Source organism: Struthio camelus, chromosome 9 (genome assembly GCF_040807025.1).
Source record: "Struthio camelus isolate bStrCam1 chromosome 9, bStrCam1.hap1, whole genome shotgun sequence".
Lineage (NCBI taxonomy): Eukaryota > Metazoa > Chordata > Aves > Struthioniformes > Struthionidae > Struthio > Struthio camelus.
This window is the reverse complement of record NC_090950.1, coordinates 20,648,880-20,664,366: the sequence shown is the minus strand read 5'-3', so window position 1 is coordinate 20,664,366 and position 15,487 is coordinate 20,648,880. Positions and strand designations below refer to the sequence as shown.

At 42.0% G+C, this 15,487-nt stretch overlaps 1 protein-coding gene across 23 annotated transcripts in view; it reads left to right on the top strand.

Annotated features, from left to right (window-relative positions):
* The window catches only part of LPP (LIM domain containing preferred translocation partner in lipoma), a 356,455-nt gene that overhangs the window by 151,697 nt on the left and 189,271 nt on the right, over window positions 1–15,487 (top strand). Inside the window, exon 1 of one of the 23 annotated variants that reach the window (XM_068953875.1) lies at window positions 4,220–4,361. The exons of the other annotated variants lie outside the window; for them this stretch is intronic. The gene's annotated coding sequence lies outside the window, so the exon portion shown is untranslated. Of the gene's footprint in view, window positions 1–4,219; window positions 4,362–15,487 lie in introns of those variants that run through there. 23 annotated transcript variants of the gene reach the window in all.

The following is a 15,487-nucleotide window of genomic DNA, read 5'->3' as shown; positions in this document are numbered from 1 at the left end:
CTTCCTTAAACTCGTTGATGTCATGAAGCAAACACTACGCTCTTCAGCAGGTTGATTTTTATTTTTTTCTGCTATGCCTATTTTTTCTCATTTTCTTTTCTTCCAAGATACTATATTTAATTTTTCCACTTCATTATTTCAAACATTGAATAGTGATTCATCTTTACAGTGGCCTGTTCTGTGAACCACAATAGTTTGGGTAGAATAAAGAAAAAGGGCAAAAAAGGGAAGGAGAAAAAGGAGACAGATCTTATGTACACCAGAATGGAGAGAAGCCATCTTTTTATAACTCAAATTGCAAACATCTGTCATCGACTATATCAAACCTACTTTTAAAAATATAATGTTTTTCTCTATGTAGTCCTAAAAGGCTGTAGTGCCCAATCAAAGCAAGACAGCCATGTTAATGCTGATATAGCTTGAATTCAAACAGGCAGCACTTGTCCTTTTTATTTTAATCTAAAATTTTAACCTCCTCCAGATGCTAGTCCGTTAAGTAATAACAATTGTTATATGACAGTTAACAGTCAGGTAACATTTCTTTTATTTTTTTGCCCGTGTTCACAAACTGCAGCTTTTTTATACCGTGAAAACTAACTGTTATAATAAAGGATTATACATATATTTTTTTCCTATTCTCTGCCTAAAGCTTTTTTACTTTGCTGGGCAGAGTACTTCTAAGTCAGAACAAGCAATAAATGTCTGTTGGATTATGTTACAGGTTGGTCTAATAAAAGGTTAGAAGAATGAATGAGCAACTCTTCAAGCCACAGAAGCTGTGCTTGTGGCCAAAGAGCAGGCATTTCTGGCAGTGAATCCTGCACAATTACAATTTGGACTAAATATGTGAGGCCTGAAATACTCTCCATTTACGCAAAGCACATCTAAGTGGGCTAGGTGCAAGAGCTGAGGGGTTGGTGAACAAGACTGAGTCCTGCAACTCCCATCTCCCATGGGGAGAGCAGTTAACCAGAAGGGGTTAGGATGAACAGCAACCCAGCCTGCTTCCTAATAAACAGACATCGCTATGTATAAATTACCCTTCTGTCATCATCTTTACCTAGCATGCACGCTGGAAAGTCGTAGCCAAGGGGAGAAGGCGCAAGCGTGTTCCAGAAGCTTTCTGGGTGACTTGGGTTGGCACTGGATTTACTCTAACGCTCTCAGAGCGGTTAAGTCCAACACTAGAGTTGCCCAGTCAGCAATCTCCTGTTTGTTCTTCTCATAGCTCTGAGCCAAGAAACACCCATCTCCCTCGAGCTGCGTTGGGTGCTGTGCAGATGATGGAGGCACCATTTCACCTCCAGAGAGGAGAGCCTATAAGCTGGGACATAGCAAAACACTCATTGGTCTTTTTCAGCTCTAATTCCTGCGGTAACGATGGCTAACGAAAGGCTTTGGTTTAGTCTAGACATGACCAAACCATACTGGAAAGCTCTTCATAAAGGACGTTGCATGCATAAAGGGGTTGCATGGCAGAAAACTTACAGGCACGAGAATGGGAATTTACTTTGCTGAGCATTGAATTTATGGGGAATGCTGTGGAGGTAAGGAATAGTTGTAATAAGAGGAAGCTGTATATCTAGGCCACCTCTATTATAAGATCCCTCTTGAAAGATTCAGAAGCTGGCTTTTCTGAACTTTCTGTGACAGCGTTGTACTTTTGTATTGCCAAAGCTTGATCCAAACCCATGTTCTGTGAGGGGCTGCCCATGGCTTCTGCCTCAAGAGTTGCTCCCTGAGCAAGCTGAAGGAAAGAGAAGTGGGAGTCAAGAATAGAAAAAAAACAGAGCTTAAACAGCGCTAACAGACAAGATCTTTTCAAACCTAGGTTTGATATAGTCCATGACAGATGTTTACAATTTGACTTATAAAAAGTTAATTCTTAGTAGACATAAGCTGAGTGGGTCTCTAAGGTAAGTGACTATTGTGATCCGTACCAACTGACTTTGGACCCGTTCTTCTGTACTGACATCAATAAAATCAATTTTCCTTGACTTTTTGCCCCACAGGCCCTTTAGCATAAGCTCACAGCCTGAACTTCAAGTTTCCTATGCTATCCCACTTGGCCCTGTCACCTAGGACCCTTCTGCAAAGGGTGAAATGCCAGGGCCTAGCGGTTTAAGCACACGCTGCAAGCACCTTGGGAGTCCCAGTGGTTTCCACAGGACCATGACGCACTTACACTTGAAGGCATTTCTGGCTGCTTTTCGTGTCCAGAGCAGTACAGCTCCGCTCTTTGCAGGACCAGATCACCTCTCAGCCCCTGAAGCGTTAATGTCAGCTTTACAATGTGCCATCGAATTGTTCAAGGGAATGTGTTAACAAGCTAAAGTACGTTATGTATTTGCAAAGTTTTTGCGGGAGAGTGAAAAGAGATGATAATAGTTCCTGAGCCACTTCCGGGCAGGGTAAGAAAAGGAGTGTTTCTCAATAAGAATCCATTAACGCTACTCTGGCTGACAGGCAGTGAAACATAGGAGGTAAAAGTCCATTCTTTTCCCTTCCCAGTCCTGTGATTTAAAACGTTTGAACGTGCACTTCAGACGCCAGGGAAGTAAAAGCCCCCAGTTGTGCCAGGAGACTCTGCAAAGGCCAGAGCGAGCGAAGGGGCTGCAGAGTGTTAATACAGTCCATCATTTTGTAACAAGGCCGATGTTCGTGTATGAGCTGTGTCAGGCTGTTGTCTGCACGCTGTCTTCGCCGATCACAGTAATCGGGTCATAAGAGAGAGAGAGAAGTAATAGTGCGTCTCTTAGCAACCAACCCCAGGAGAAAGAGAAAATTACTCAAACAGACTATCCAGCCAGGGAAGTAGAAAGATGAAATTTTCTGAAAGTCTGTTGGAAAGTGCTCAGGGACATAATTCTTTCATGTATGAGTTCCTTATAGGCCGAATCCAATGGTATCGGACGCTTTTTTTTCTTTTGTCATCTCCCCAGTAAATTTTTATTTTTAATTGGTCTCTCAAAAAATAGTGGGGAAAAAAATGCTCTGAAACAAAAAGATCTTAAAAAATAGGTAGCAGATTTTTGAATTATCTTTAATGGTGCCAGGGAGATGGGAGGAAAGGGCAATATGTCTTGAGCAAGAGGTGAGGGGAACCTCTTATCTCTGCGTGACTGCTTGGCTACTACCCACACGGGAAGCGTTCAAAAGCACGTTGCTCTATCTGCCTACTCCTTGGTGGCATGTGCAAAACAAACGTGTTGGATCTCAGTTGCGTTGCTTGGGGTTTCATGTCACTTGAACATCACAGGTCGTGTGCCGTGCTGATTGACAGCTTCACAGAGAGGGCAAAGAACCAGCACCGTGGCTCTCCAGGCCTCGTCAGCCCGAGTGCCCAAGAGGGACGATGCCCTGTCAAAGCTGGGGGTGAGGGAGGCTTGAGCTGTTTGCTGCCCTCGCTTTTGTCCTTTTTTTAATACCAAAAAGAAAGGACTGTTGTGCAGGGATGTGCCAATCTTGCAGCTGCCACGGAGGCTGTGCTGCTCTGCGAGCAGCAGGATGGATGATGCCCTCTTCCCCTACGTGTGTCCCTGCCGTGACTGCCTGGCTGAGCTGTCAAATGGGGCTTACAGTGGCCGAGTCCAGGCCAGCAACATTTCCCTTGATCTGAACCCCACTGGATTCGCTCCTCTGCCAAGCTATTGATTTGAATGAAACACCTAGGGGAATGGTACGTCTCTGAGACCTCTTCCTCTAAGCAGTTTTCTGGCATTGGCCCTGGGCTCGGAGGTGAGGGTAGTAGGAACAGTCTAGCAGTCATAATAATGAAATTAGGCATTTGCACTTTGTGTGCAGGATGGGGGTGAGCCTGTGTACTTGTATCTCGTTCTTAAAAAGCGTGTGTGTGTGTGTGTTTGTTTCTAGAAGGGTGCACTTCTGTGGTCAGCTAGTCGATGTCCTTTGCAATGGGGTATGGCAGCTGCTTAGGGAAAGGGCCAGTGTCTTGGATCGTCTGCCCAATCTCAGTAAGTGGGAGCATAAATCCATGTATGTTTAACAGAAAGGAGCATGCCCTGACATGGGTGAGCCTTCTCCTGTTTTGCAATTGTACCCTTAATATTACTGAGGCGACAAAAAGCCTATGTTTAGTCCCTGGCTCTGAGGAGATATAGAGAAATTGTTGCATATGTGGAGAGGAACGGGTATCTTTAGGTGACTCATGCAGCTACTAACTAATCTGTGCCCTTCCTATGCTTTGTCTACTCTGCAGTCCCAAGGTATGAAATCTTTGTATAGAGGTATCAGAGCTCACCTCTGCGTGGGCTAGCTTCAGTAACGAATTAACCCACCAATTGACGTGCTTTAATGAAGACTGTAACCATTTCCCACAGATAAAGATCTTGGACAGTCAGGTAAGTAGTTTGCGCTGTCCTCTGCGTTGCCGTGTTTATGCTCTTGTTAATACCTGGGTTTGCCCAAGTATGTGTGCATGAGCTCTAGTTCAACCTCTGGATAATATTGCAAGCATGTTCCAGGAGAGAGTTGCTAAAGTTTTCCCAGACAAGGCTGACTTCAGCATCTTATCCTAGAAATAATCAGTGAAAGACAGAGGAGAAAAAAACAACCTTGCAGCTGTACAGAATTAATAGCTTAGGAGCAGCATCTACTACTGTCAGGGAAACCTTAGATAAGGAACAATATTAATTGTAACTGCTCCCAAGCAAATCATAGAGGTTGCTTCTTTGCTGTCTTGACATGAAGAAGAAAGACTTTCTTCCTTAAAAGTTTAGTAATTGAAGAGTTTCCTTTGCTATTTTTGTGAGTGCCAGTAAGCAATGTTTCCTGGAAATTTTCCCCCAGCTCTATAAATACTGCCCTGGGGCTTACAATGGTGACTCAGTTTGGGAAGTCAAACACCATGCACTTCCTCAATACTGCCAAGCAGCCCCCCCCCAGGCAGAGTGCAGAACTTCTGCAAAATGATTAATTCTGTATTGGTTTTTTGAAAACTGCAGTACAATTAAGCTCCTTCTTGAAAACTGAACTCCTATTGCTCAAGCGCACCTTCCTGTCATGTTAGAGATGAATGCACGGGGGTGGGAGAGGCAGAGAAATCTGAAGTACAATTTGGCTCTGAAAAGTCTGTTTTAAATGGCATTTTGAGGTTCCACGGTTTCCTCACAGTAACAGAGTTATCAAATGGCCTCAACTGACAAATGAATTAGATGTTTCTAATTGCTACTCTTCACTGTTCTGGACAAAGATTATCTCGCAGATCTTGGTTTTGTTTTTGCGTCCTTTCCTCCTTCCAGTTATGCTTTCCGACCGACCTTGTTTTCTCTATGGCTTGAGCGCAAGTTGAGATATGTAATTCCTTGTGTGGTACCCAAGGAAAAATAGGACTTTGCTGATTGAATCGACTCTACAAGCATAGAAGGAAACTTAACCTGGGAGCTTATTTCTGACATCGCTCTCTTAAAAAAAAAAAACTGAATGTGTAAAGGCAAGAGGCAACATATCAAAGAAGCGTGTGCTAGATGAAACCATAGCTGGCCTGCATTTTCTCCTATTTCAATGTGGACGTGAGACCACATAGCAGGGGGTCTCTCCAGCAGAAAAGGCAGTTGGGTTTGTAACATGAGAATACTTGACCGACTTCTCTTAGTACATCAGGAACTCAGCTTGGGGGCATAAAAAAAAAAAAGATGTGCCCTCAAGAGGGAGAAATGACCTTGTGACAGGAGAAGGGGTTCAGGCTAGTGGATCTCTGGCTGCCAATTCTCTAGGTTTCACTGAACTGTTCAGTTCCCTCATTAGGGGCAAGAGTCTTTTAGATAGTTGCAGGAATAACTGTTTTGGCTAAGTCTAAAAACTCTGATATTTAAAACATTTGTCTATGCCAGTGAATCATTCTTGTTGACCAGACAGAAAATACTTTAAACGTGGCAGCTGCTCCAAGGCAAGAGCTATGATGCATGGTCAGAGCTGAGCCCTTTTGCCCTACAATCACTGTTGGACTTATTAGAAAAATAATTGCTACAGCCACCATGTTTTCATCCTGCTTTCCTGAGATATTACTGGGTGAAACTGATGGAGGAATCATTTGCCTTGTTATATTTCTCATGCTGAAAGACTCTTTTCCTCCTGTTTCTTGTGTGGCAGTGCACGCGTTCATATTTAGTGCTACTTGTTTGTACGTGGCCAAAAGTGCTCTTGATAGTTATCCCTTTTGCCCTGCGAGACTGTATTGTGCATCTATGGTAGGGAAGCAAATAAAAGAGATATAAGGTAGTAGTGAAGTAATTATTTTGAGAGATCAGCTTTTGTTTAGCATGTTGATCTTTCCCAAGAGATAATGCAGCTTGTCTAATACCTCACATAAGTTGACCATCCAACACATCATGGGTCTCTAGAGCTGGAATACTCCATTTTAGGAATACGTTGTGTAAGTCACGCGTTCCTGTTTAGTGGACACTGCCAACTACTTACACGTTAAAGTGCTATGAATTCCACCTGTGAAACTGGAGGAGGAGGTAACACAAGTTGAAAAATCAGTGCCTAAATATGAGGACCTAAAGGTCACATTTCATCTCTTGAAAGTGCAGTTGTCATCACAAACGTGAGTCTGCAAGAAGGGAATTGTGAGGCTCCGTGTTTATTTGATCTCTGAGTACCTGACTAAATATGCTTAGTTTACAAGGCCAGAGATCGTTTTTCTAACAAACCGGTCCAGCAAATGTGGTTCTGATCTTAGGAATCAAACTCCGCTTTTTTATTTTATTTTTCTCCTTTTTCTTTTTTTGTGATCCAAGAGTAGTGATGAAGATTCTGGGAATTCGGTCAGTGACTGGGATGGAATTGAAATCAGAGCTTTCTCTTGTAGCAATTGTGACTCAGTCATGCACAGAGAAATGAGAGCCCTTTATAAGAGGAGCTGGAAAACTCATGAGGCATCAGAAGAAGCAGAAAGATGCATCTTATTTATATAAGCATTTAATTGCAAAATCTTTTGGCTACTTAAAAACATGATTAGTCAAGACTATTGAAAGGCAGAGAACGTCTATTTGTGGGGACTAGGGACGATTTGATCATCTCCAATTTCCTACCTTTTTGTTTTTCTTTCTTCTCTCTTGCAAATAGTAAATGATTAAAATGAGTGTGTGTTTTGGAAAGGAGTTTTCCAAAGAGAGCTGGGAGATTTTATGCTTCTTGTTTGTTAACCATTTTATATGGAGTAATCGCAGTTTGCAAGTGGGCCAGAAACAACAAAGCATTTGTTACTAACCCCAAAATTTTAGCATGACACCTGAGAACGAAGTCCTATTTTTGTCTTTTCTCGTTGTCCTTTGTTCAGTGGTACTGCAGGTCATGTTTTGCTCTGAGACTTGTGCAGCTCCATTGCCCCGAAGTTAGGTCAGTGATGGCTCCTGTGAGTGGGTTTATACAAATGCAGCTGTCTGGAACTTGCAAATAACTTCATTCTTTACACACAAGGTAGAACTGAATCCAGATCTTTCTTGTCTGGTCTGGCCCAGTAGAGCCAAGAAAAAGAGACATAATCTGAAAGGAGAAAATGCTTTTAGCTTCAGCCAGTAGCTCCAGTTCTCATTGGGAGTAATCTGCACCGGGACACAGATGTGTTTACTGTGAAGATGCCAATTTTATATCATCATATCTATGTGCTTTTTTATATTTGTTGGAAAATAAGAGGTTGAAGTTTTCTGTCTTTGATTAAATATATTCCTGTTAGGATTGGGAAGCTGTGTTCCCAGCAGGCTTATTCACATACTGTACTTCAGCTGTGGGTTTATCTTAACTGGGGGGGGAGGGGGGGGTTGTTTCTCAGTTAGCTAGATGTGGAGACTAATGATAGGTGAAATCTCAGTTAAAGCTGAGTGTAACTTTCATGAGAGTTCGCAAGTGGAGTAAAGCTGTAAGCACCTCCATTTTTTTCAGGTCATCCTAACAACTCAGGTGAAAATTACCGGTTACAGTTTTGCCTCCTGGTAGTCATTGTATGTGAGCTGCCTGAGTTAATGCACCTTTAGCCCTAATGAGATCCTTAAGGAGCTTCTCAGATCTCCTAACTAGCAGTGTAATAGTTACCGTGCAAACGTGCTAGAGGAGTTGTATCTGTCAGCTGGCTGTGGTCTACACTGGGGGCTTAGGATGTTGCTTTGAACATAGCAGTGAAACCTGAGCTGTTGCTCATCAGTTTGACATGTTCTTCATTGACATCAGTACCTGGTAAGCCAAGTTCTGCTTCTCAGGCTTCATTGACATGTTGCCTGTAGTATATAGCATGTCATCAATCTCCACGTGAAGCTCTAAGTAAACACCCCTGGGTAGAATCAACAGATCATCTTTGTGGCATTTCTTGTCATCTGAACTGTAATTCATTAAAAATTTAATGATTCTTTTGCTCTAGAGGGGAAAAAAGAAAGCTGGCGCCTTCCTTTAAAGTTTCTGTCTTCTCTATTGTTTGGTGATTTTTGTTTTGTTTTGAGGTTTTTGATTTTATTTTAGAGGAAATCAAGTTGATAAACTGAAAGAAAACTGTCTTATTACAAAAGCTTGAGTGCTTCTGAGAACATTTAAAACAAGGATGACTAGAAATGACCTTTCCATTCTGGAGCGAACTTTTGAGTGTATTCTCCCTTTGGCATTTCTAATGATAGACTTTCCATCTGGTCTTTGCTTAAAAGCTAAGATACAGCTTAGGTTTTTTCACATTAAAATTGTGCATAGTCTAAAATTAATCCTCTTGATTGTTTCTCTTCAGGGAGTAGAGTACAGAAAGACTGGGTATATTTGTTTATTTCAGTAACCCCATTCAGTGCTTCTAACAGCAAATCCCTTTTGGCCTAAGTCACCTAGTTTCTGATTTGGGAGAACCTTGGATTTTTCTCTGCTTCATTTTGAGGAGGTTATACCTTTTACAGAAGATTTCAAAAGAAATGGAGGAGTTATCAGTGGCTCTGTTGGGGTGCATGATCAGGATCAGATGGTGGGTTTCGTGGTCATGTTAACTACCATGGGTATTTCTGTCATCGTTAATACTACAGATTCCCTAGTCCCAGTTTCCCATACTGATTCCCCAGAGCTGAATGTACAAGAGTGAAATCCTAGTAAATGAATGCTTTGGGAAAGAATTGGGGATCTCCTGGGATGTACCGTATGCAGCCGTTCAGCCTCTTTTCAGCAAATGCATTGCGGAAAGTACGTAAACTGATCCATTGTTTAGCAAAACGTTTCAACATACACTTAATTTGATGTATGCTTTCTGAATCTTGATGGGACTTAACATTTAAGCATGCTCTTGAACTGAAGCGTGTAGCTGAGTCCATGCTGCATGCAACCACGTGCATACATGTGAATGGAGCATTTCTCTGGATTGCATGTGGAAACTTCAAACACCGGATTTTTTTTTCCTCCTTTTGATACTGGTCATTACTGAATGTGGTCACGCTTTCACATACTCTCTCATGCGTGTGCTCTCTCTCTTTTCATTTTTCCTCTTCATCCTTCTATTTGACAAAGTTCTACATATATGTAGGAGATTGCTGATGAGTGACATTCATCAAATGTTACTCTGAGAACAGCAGAAGATAAGTCTTTTAGCAAATTTGTGTTTCTATGCAGAACTGTGCATGGGACAAATACCTGCACATATATTTTCTGGACATCAGGAAGGCTCTGCAGAAGAATAGAGGTTGTTTGGGACTCTTGGCAGATAGATGCTCTGCTTAGGGAATTGACTTTTTTGTTGCAGGTTCTTCTACTGACCAAAACCATGAAAACAATGGGAGGGAGAAAGGATGTTGCAAATAATGGAAGAGAACAATTCTGGCACATGAAGCTTCCTCTTCATAAAGCTGCTTTTCCCTTGAGACAATATATTTTGCATCTTATGGGAAGGAAATCTTACAGTATAAAAGGAAGTCTGAACTGCTTAGCAATGAGCCTAGAAGTTGGATTCCTTTTATGAGGAGATAGTATGGGTCCTGTTCCAGTAATTTAGGGAAGCTTTTTTAACATCTGTCTCCAAAAATAGGAGAACTACTCCCATAGTTTCTTTAACATAATATTTGTATGTGGCTTATGTTAGTATTCCTGGAACCTTAGGGGATGTGTTCTCAGTGAAGTGGAGGTGCTTAGAGAGGAAAAGCAATAGAGACTGTGTCTTTAGTCTCTGTTTCTGACCAGGACAGAACATAAAGAGGATGGCTTTAAGTTTCTGGGGATGACTGTTAGAGTGGTCTCAGGGCTGTCCTCGCTTGCATGTTCCTACAATAGCTCCTGAGGGGCTGTTTTCTGCCTCCAAGAATAGCTGGCACATTGCAGAGCTCTAGTGACGCCCATTTTCCTTGCCGCATCTCCTGTGCTGGGAACGGTGAGGGAAGATGACAGCGTGCCTTCTGCAGGCTTTATTGCCCATAGGGTGCCTACATACTGGGTTTATTCCATGGGGCCCTGATGTTACGGATTTACAACTCCCTGTATTTCAGAGTAAAAAGTATGGTCCACTCAGAAGTTTGCCAGGCCTTTAGCTCCTCCACAGTGCTGTTCCTTTTTGCCATTTGCAGCGGGGTGAGGGGAAGAGAGAAAGAAAGTGGAGCTGTTTTTCTGTAAGCACAAAGAGTGAGGTGGTCCAGATAGCTGCAGTGGGCATGTCCAAGTAGACATATTTTATGTAAAACCTAGCAAGTTAAACAACAAGAAGAAGCAAAAAAAAAAAAAAAAAAAAAGGTGAAAAAGAGAGGCTGTACCAATGCAACTGACTTTGCATCAAGCAGAATCTTTCCTAAGCTGCAGAGCAGATAATTGAAGGAGAATTTTTTATAAAGGCTAAATTGTGTATGGGCATGAAAAATTCAGTAGGGAATTTAAGCCATTTCCAAACCACATGAAACATTAAACGTTTCAGTCAGGAATAGCTTGAAGATGGCGTGCATCATCCCAAGCTTTAAACAGTCATCGGATTTTTCTCTTGCGAGTGTTAAATATAAAGTAGAGGGGAGTCAAAACAGGTTTTACCTTTTTTCTCGTGAGGAGTCCAGAACCACTGTTTGGAAAGATGTTGCTGGCTCACCTCACCCACACCTTTGTTTACCCGTCCTTGCTAGACAATTTCAGTTGCAGATTTTTCAAGAATCAAGGGAGTAAAGATCAATGCCATAATCACAGCATGCCATTCTGTGCTTGTGATCATATACAGCCTAGGGCACTAGTCTGAGTGGCTCTTAAACTAGCCATTTAAATCCGTTGGAATTAAAGATTTTAATCCAGCAAGATATTAATCACCATGACGTGATTTGATATCTGTGAGCTGCTAAGGATAGAGACTAAATCTCACAGTCTCTTGAAAGCAGAGAATCCTTCTTCTCAAATGGTCTTCAGCATCCCATTTGGTTTTGCAGATCATGTGGTATTGGATTTTAAAGCTAGGTAATGCCTATGTTTTTCAATCTAAAAGACTTTCTTTGTATACAAAGATAAATACTGGCTAATTACCGATCATTCTCAGGTGTGTTCTTGATTTCTTTTTGTTTCCTTGACAACCCAGATACCTAAACTTTCCATGTTTTCTCTTTAAATAGGGTTATTTTTCTCTTGGGTGTCTTTCATCAAGGAAATGTGGCTGTGATTGTTGAAATCCTTGAGGAATGAGTTTTGCTTTTGGAAGAACTACAAGAAACCATAAAACAGTCACCTTGGGTGACTGGATGCAGCAAGTCATGCATTGCAAATATTGCAGTGATATTGGTGATGGGTGAAACCTGGTGGTGTGACTTTGCAGAACCTTGTATTGCTGCGTTTCATTTAACAAAGCCAGCTACTACTCTCCGAAGGGGCATGGTTGTCTGTTCTGCTCTAGACAGACAGTAGGGCCACGCCTCTGTCACGTTTGTCTCCCTGTGCCTGGGATGATTCTTCTAGAAAGCTTTGCACCCTTAAATATCTACATGTGCCGTCTTACCAAGGCGCACAACATACTTCCTCACCATTTTACTGTAAAAACGCCATGCTGTTTGGCAGCAACACATCCTTATTATTTCACTTGGGGCTGAAAAAAGGCAAGAGAGTAGTGATAGTCTTCAACTGCAGGGGAACCACATGGGTCACAGGGAAGAGACCGGCCAAGTGCCGGGCAGCGTGATGCAACCAATCTGCTATGGATAGCACCAGCCTTTGGAGGAGCTGGGCTTTTCTCCTTGCTGCATTTCACGAATAAAATAGAGACAGAGGCTCCAAAATTTTCAGAGTGTGGGGAGACCCATCTAATAAGCAATTCTGAATTACATGGCCTCTGTGATTCATGATAGAGCCTCAGTATATTAGGACATCGCTGCACATTAAATTAATTTCCAAACAAAGCACCTGCTTGGGCTCTATCTTTGTGCTTGCTAGGAAAGCAAACCTGGAAAGTGTTCCTCTTCCCATAGTGTCTTCTGTCTGATGGAGGAAAACGTCTACTCCTGCATCTCACTGATGGAGGGACTTTTGTTTGAAGAAGAGATGGGCCGTCCACTCTTCTCCAGTCTTGCTAAGCGCTCTCAGCTTCACGTTCGCTGCTGTAGGCATGGGCTTCTAACAGCATGGAGAGCTGCCTGCCCCACAGCAAGTAACCTGTCCATGCGTTGCTCGCTGCAGGCATCAGGCCTCAAAAGATGGTAGAGATTTTTCTGCTCGTAGAAGATATATCCTCTTTTGTTGCTCCCTGAACACACACTCAATATGTACATTTTAATTATTTTATAAGCGCTTATTTATATTGGAGTGGAGATTTAAAATGAAGATCAGTCATTAATCTGAAAACAATGGATTTGTACTTCACTGCAGCATAGCTGAGGAAAAAAAAGTCAGGAGAAATGAAAATCAAGAAGCATTTCCCACCTCACCTGATCTCATTTTTTGCCTAAATCTATCCAGGTAGGAGCTTTGAGAGAAAACCAAACCTAAGAGTGAAGATTTCAGAAGTCGGGCCCTGAAGCTCGAGCAATATGCTACTTGAGTTTGCTATCATTTTTTTGCACAGCATTTTTTACAAAATAAAATATCTGGCTTTGCAAACAAAACCACAATCTTTGCAGAAGATTTTCATTTCCTTCCATGTTTTTCCTTTTAACCATATCCACAAATATTTCAGTAATTCATTTTCTTCAATCTTGGTTAAAGATAGAAGTTTTAATTCAATCTGAAAATGATCTCACCCAGTTTCTCTACACCAAATAATTGACCCAGCTTTTGGTATGATATGTTTTGCAATGGCACCCCCTCAGTTACTGCAATTTCCCTAGGCTAGCTCCAGACCCTAGTACTTTTCCTTGGGAAAGGAAACACTTTACACCAAGCAGAGTTACTAGCAGAACTACTTGTTTGATTGACTGCTTTCTCAGAACGGTAAGGAGCTTAAAAAGTGTATTTGAATAGCTACCAGTATCATGGTCTAGTGTAGATAGTGCAGTATGACAGCCATGCTTTCCCTGAAAACCAGTGCAGGTACCACAGTGCCACTGTTTATACCCTACTTTTGCTCTCGGAATAGACACTGTGCTTGGGTGAGTTTAGGGAGTGAATTTTATTTTAATGAGTGTATCGGTGTCAAGAATGTGAATGTGGTTCTCATCAGTGTGAAGTTCTTGTTATGCCTCTCCGATTCATTTCTACTTCTCTGCTTTTTTACAGCTTTCAGAAGTGTCCATCAGGTCTGAGTTCTTTGTATCATCCTTTTTCTGCACTAAGCAGGTCCTCCTTCACATGATTCAGGATCCTCCTGATGGGAAGTGACACAGAAATGTGCAATACCACTGTCTGCTTTCATTTTTCCTAGCACAGTTCTCTGAGCTGTGACCAGCAAAGGGGTGGCAAGGTACTTGGCAGGGGATTTTGTGGAGTGTAGAGAACATAAATGCAATTACTTCTAGAAAAAGTCAGTTTAGCACTTTGTTTCCTAATTAGGTGTCTGTGAACCACTAGCAGGTCAGGAAGCCAGCGTAAGAGAAGCTCAGCTACTTTGTTGTGTTATATGAAAAGGGTGAATTTTACAGAATTTCTGCTTAAAATATGATGTGAAGTGTGTGTAAGTCTGTATAGGGACTGTGGGGTATCGGGCAGTGATGTTTGGTGCAGAAAGTTTGTGGATCAGTTTTTTGGGTGAAATTCATCTTAAAGCACAGAAAGTCTGCATCATTTTTTCCCTTCTGCCTTCCATGCTATCACGAAGTACTACAGAGAGGATGTAAAGCATCCCTAGCTGGAATCTACCCTGGGAAGGATACCTTCTTTCATACTTTTTTTTGGGCCATAATTCCCTTTCTCTTCTTTGTTATCCATTTAACTGGATCATGTGACATTTATACCAAGTACCACCCAAAGAAACCAAAGTCCTTCCACGTAAACCATCACCATTATATAAATATGTATATGTATGTATAAATATACATATGTGTATGTTTATATATGGAATGTAACTTATCTACTTTGAATGAAAAAGAGAAAAAGATTCTATTTATGAAACATTTGGTTTTATCTAAAATAATCTTGAAGGATTAAGGATGTAATTTATTATTTGACTGTTAAATTGATGGGGGAAAAAAAGATTTATTTTATAGTACGAAGAAAATCTAGCTCCCTTTTTAACTTCCCAGTAGCATTCACTAATTGCAATGGAAGGAAGAAAGCCAGTGCTGTTTGTATTGCTGAAAACAGTGAACTAAGACACATCCGATAGACACATGTTCTGCCTTTGTATTTCCAAGTGTGGATGTTTATAAGAGTTGCATGGGGGGGGGGGGGAAGAAGGGACTGAACGAGCCAGTTTGAAATTCAGCTTACAGCCTTTTGATCAGTTCATCTGTGAGCAGTATTTGCATTTCCTATTTGGTGTTTTTTGTTCCAATATATCAAGCCATCAGCAAAAGACTATGTGAAGAGAGTGCTCTGTAGGACAGTTGACCCTTCCACCCAAGGAAAGGCTGTAGCTGCGGCAGTGTGTTTTGTCATCTCTCCCCTTTGCATGCTGGGCATGCACAATGAGCCCAGCATCTTCCAGATGTTCTGTGACGTGGCCACTGCTGAGTGCGAGGCTTGAGCCAAAGCTGCAGTGCCCAGGCTGTCTCTGACCACGCGGAAAGCAACTGAAGTCCCAAGTGGGAAAACAGAACAATTAGAGGCAAAGCGAAGTCCAAGGTAGCTTAAAAACTGTTGGCCGCAGCTCCTGAAAAGTGAGGAAGTCCCTCGGGAGTAGAGTTTGGGGAGACCTTTTTTGCGGTTTGTGGGGTGTTCTGTAGTTCATCACTGAACAGAAAGAGGCTTTCGGTTTGTGATAAGAGTGAAGAGTCCGAGGGACACCCTACCACCTTCCCTGGCCTGTTCCTCAGGGGAGACATCTGACCCGTGGCACTTTGTGCTCAAAACCAGGTTGATTTTGACTGTGCCAGGCAACAGTAGCCAGGAAGGAATAGGTTTTCATCCAGTAGCATAACTTTCTTTTTCAACTCCTTCACAGTGACCTCCTTTAGTAAATTAAGCATAT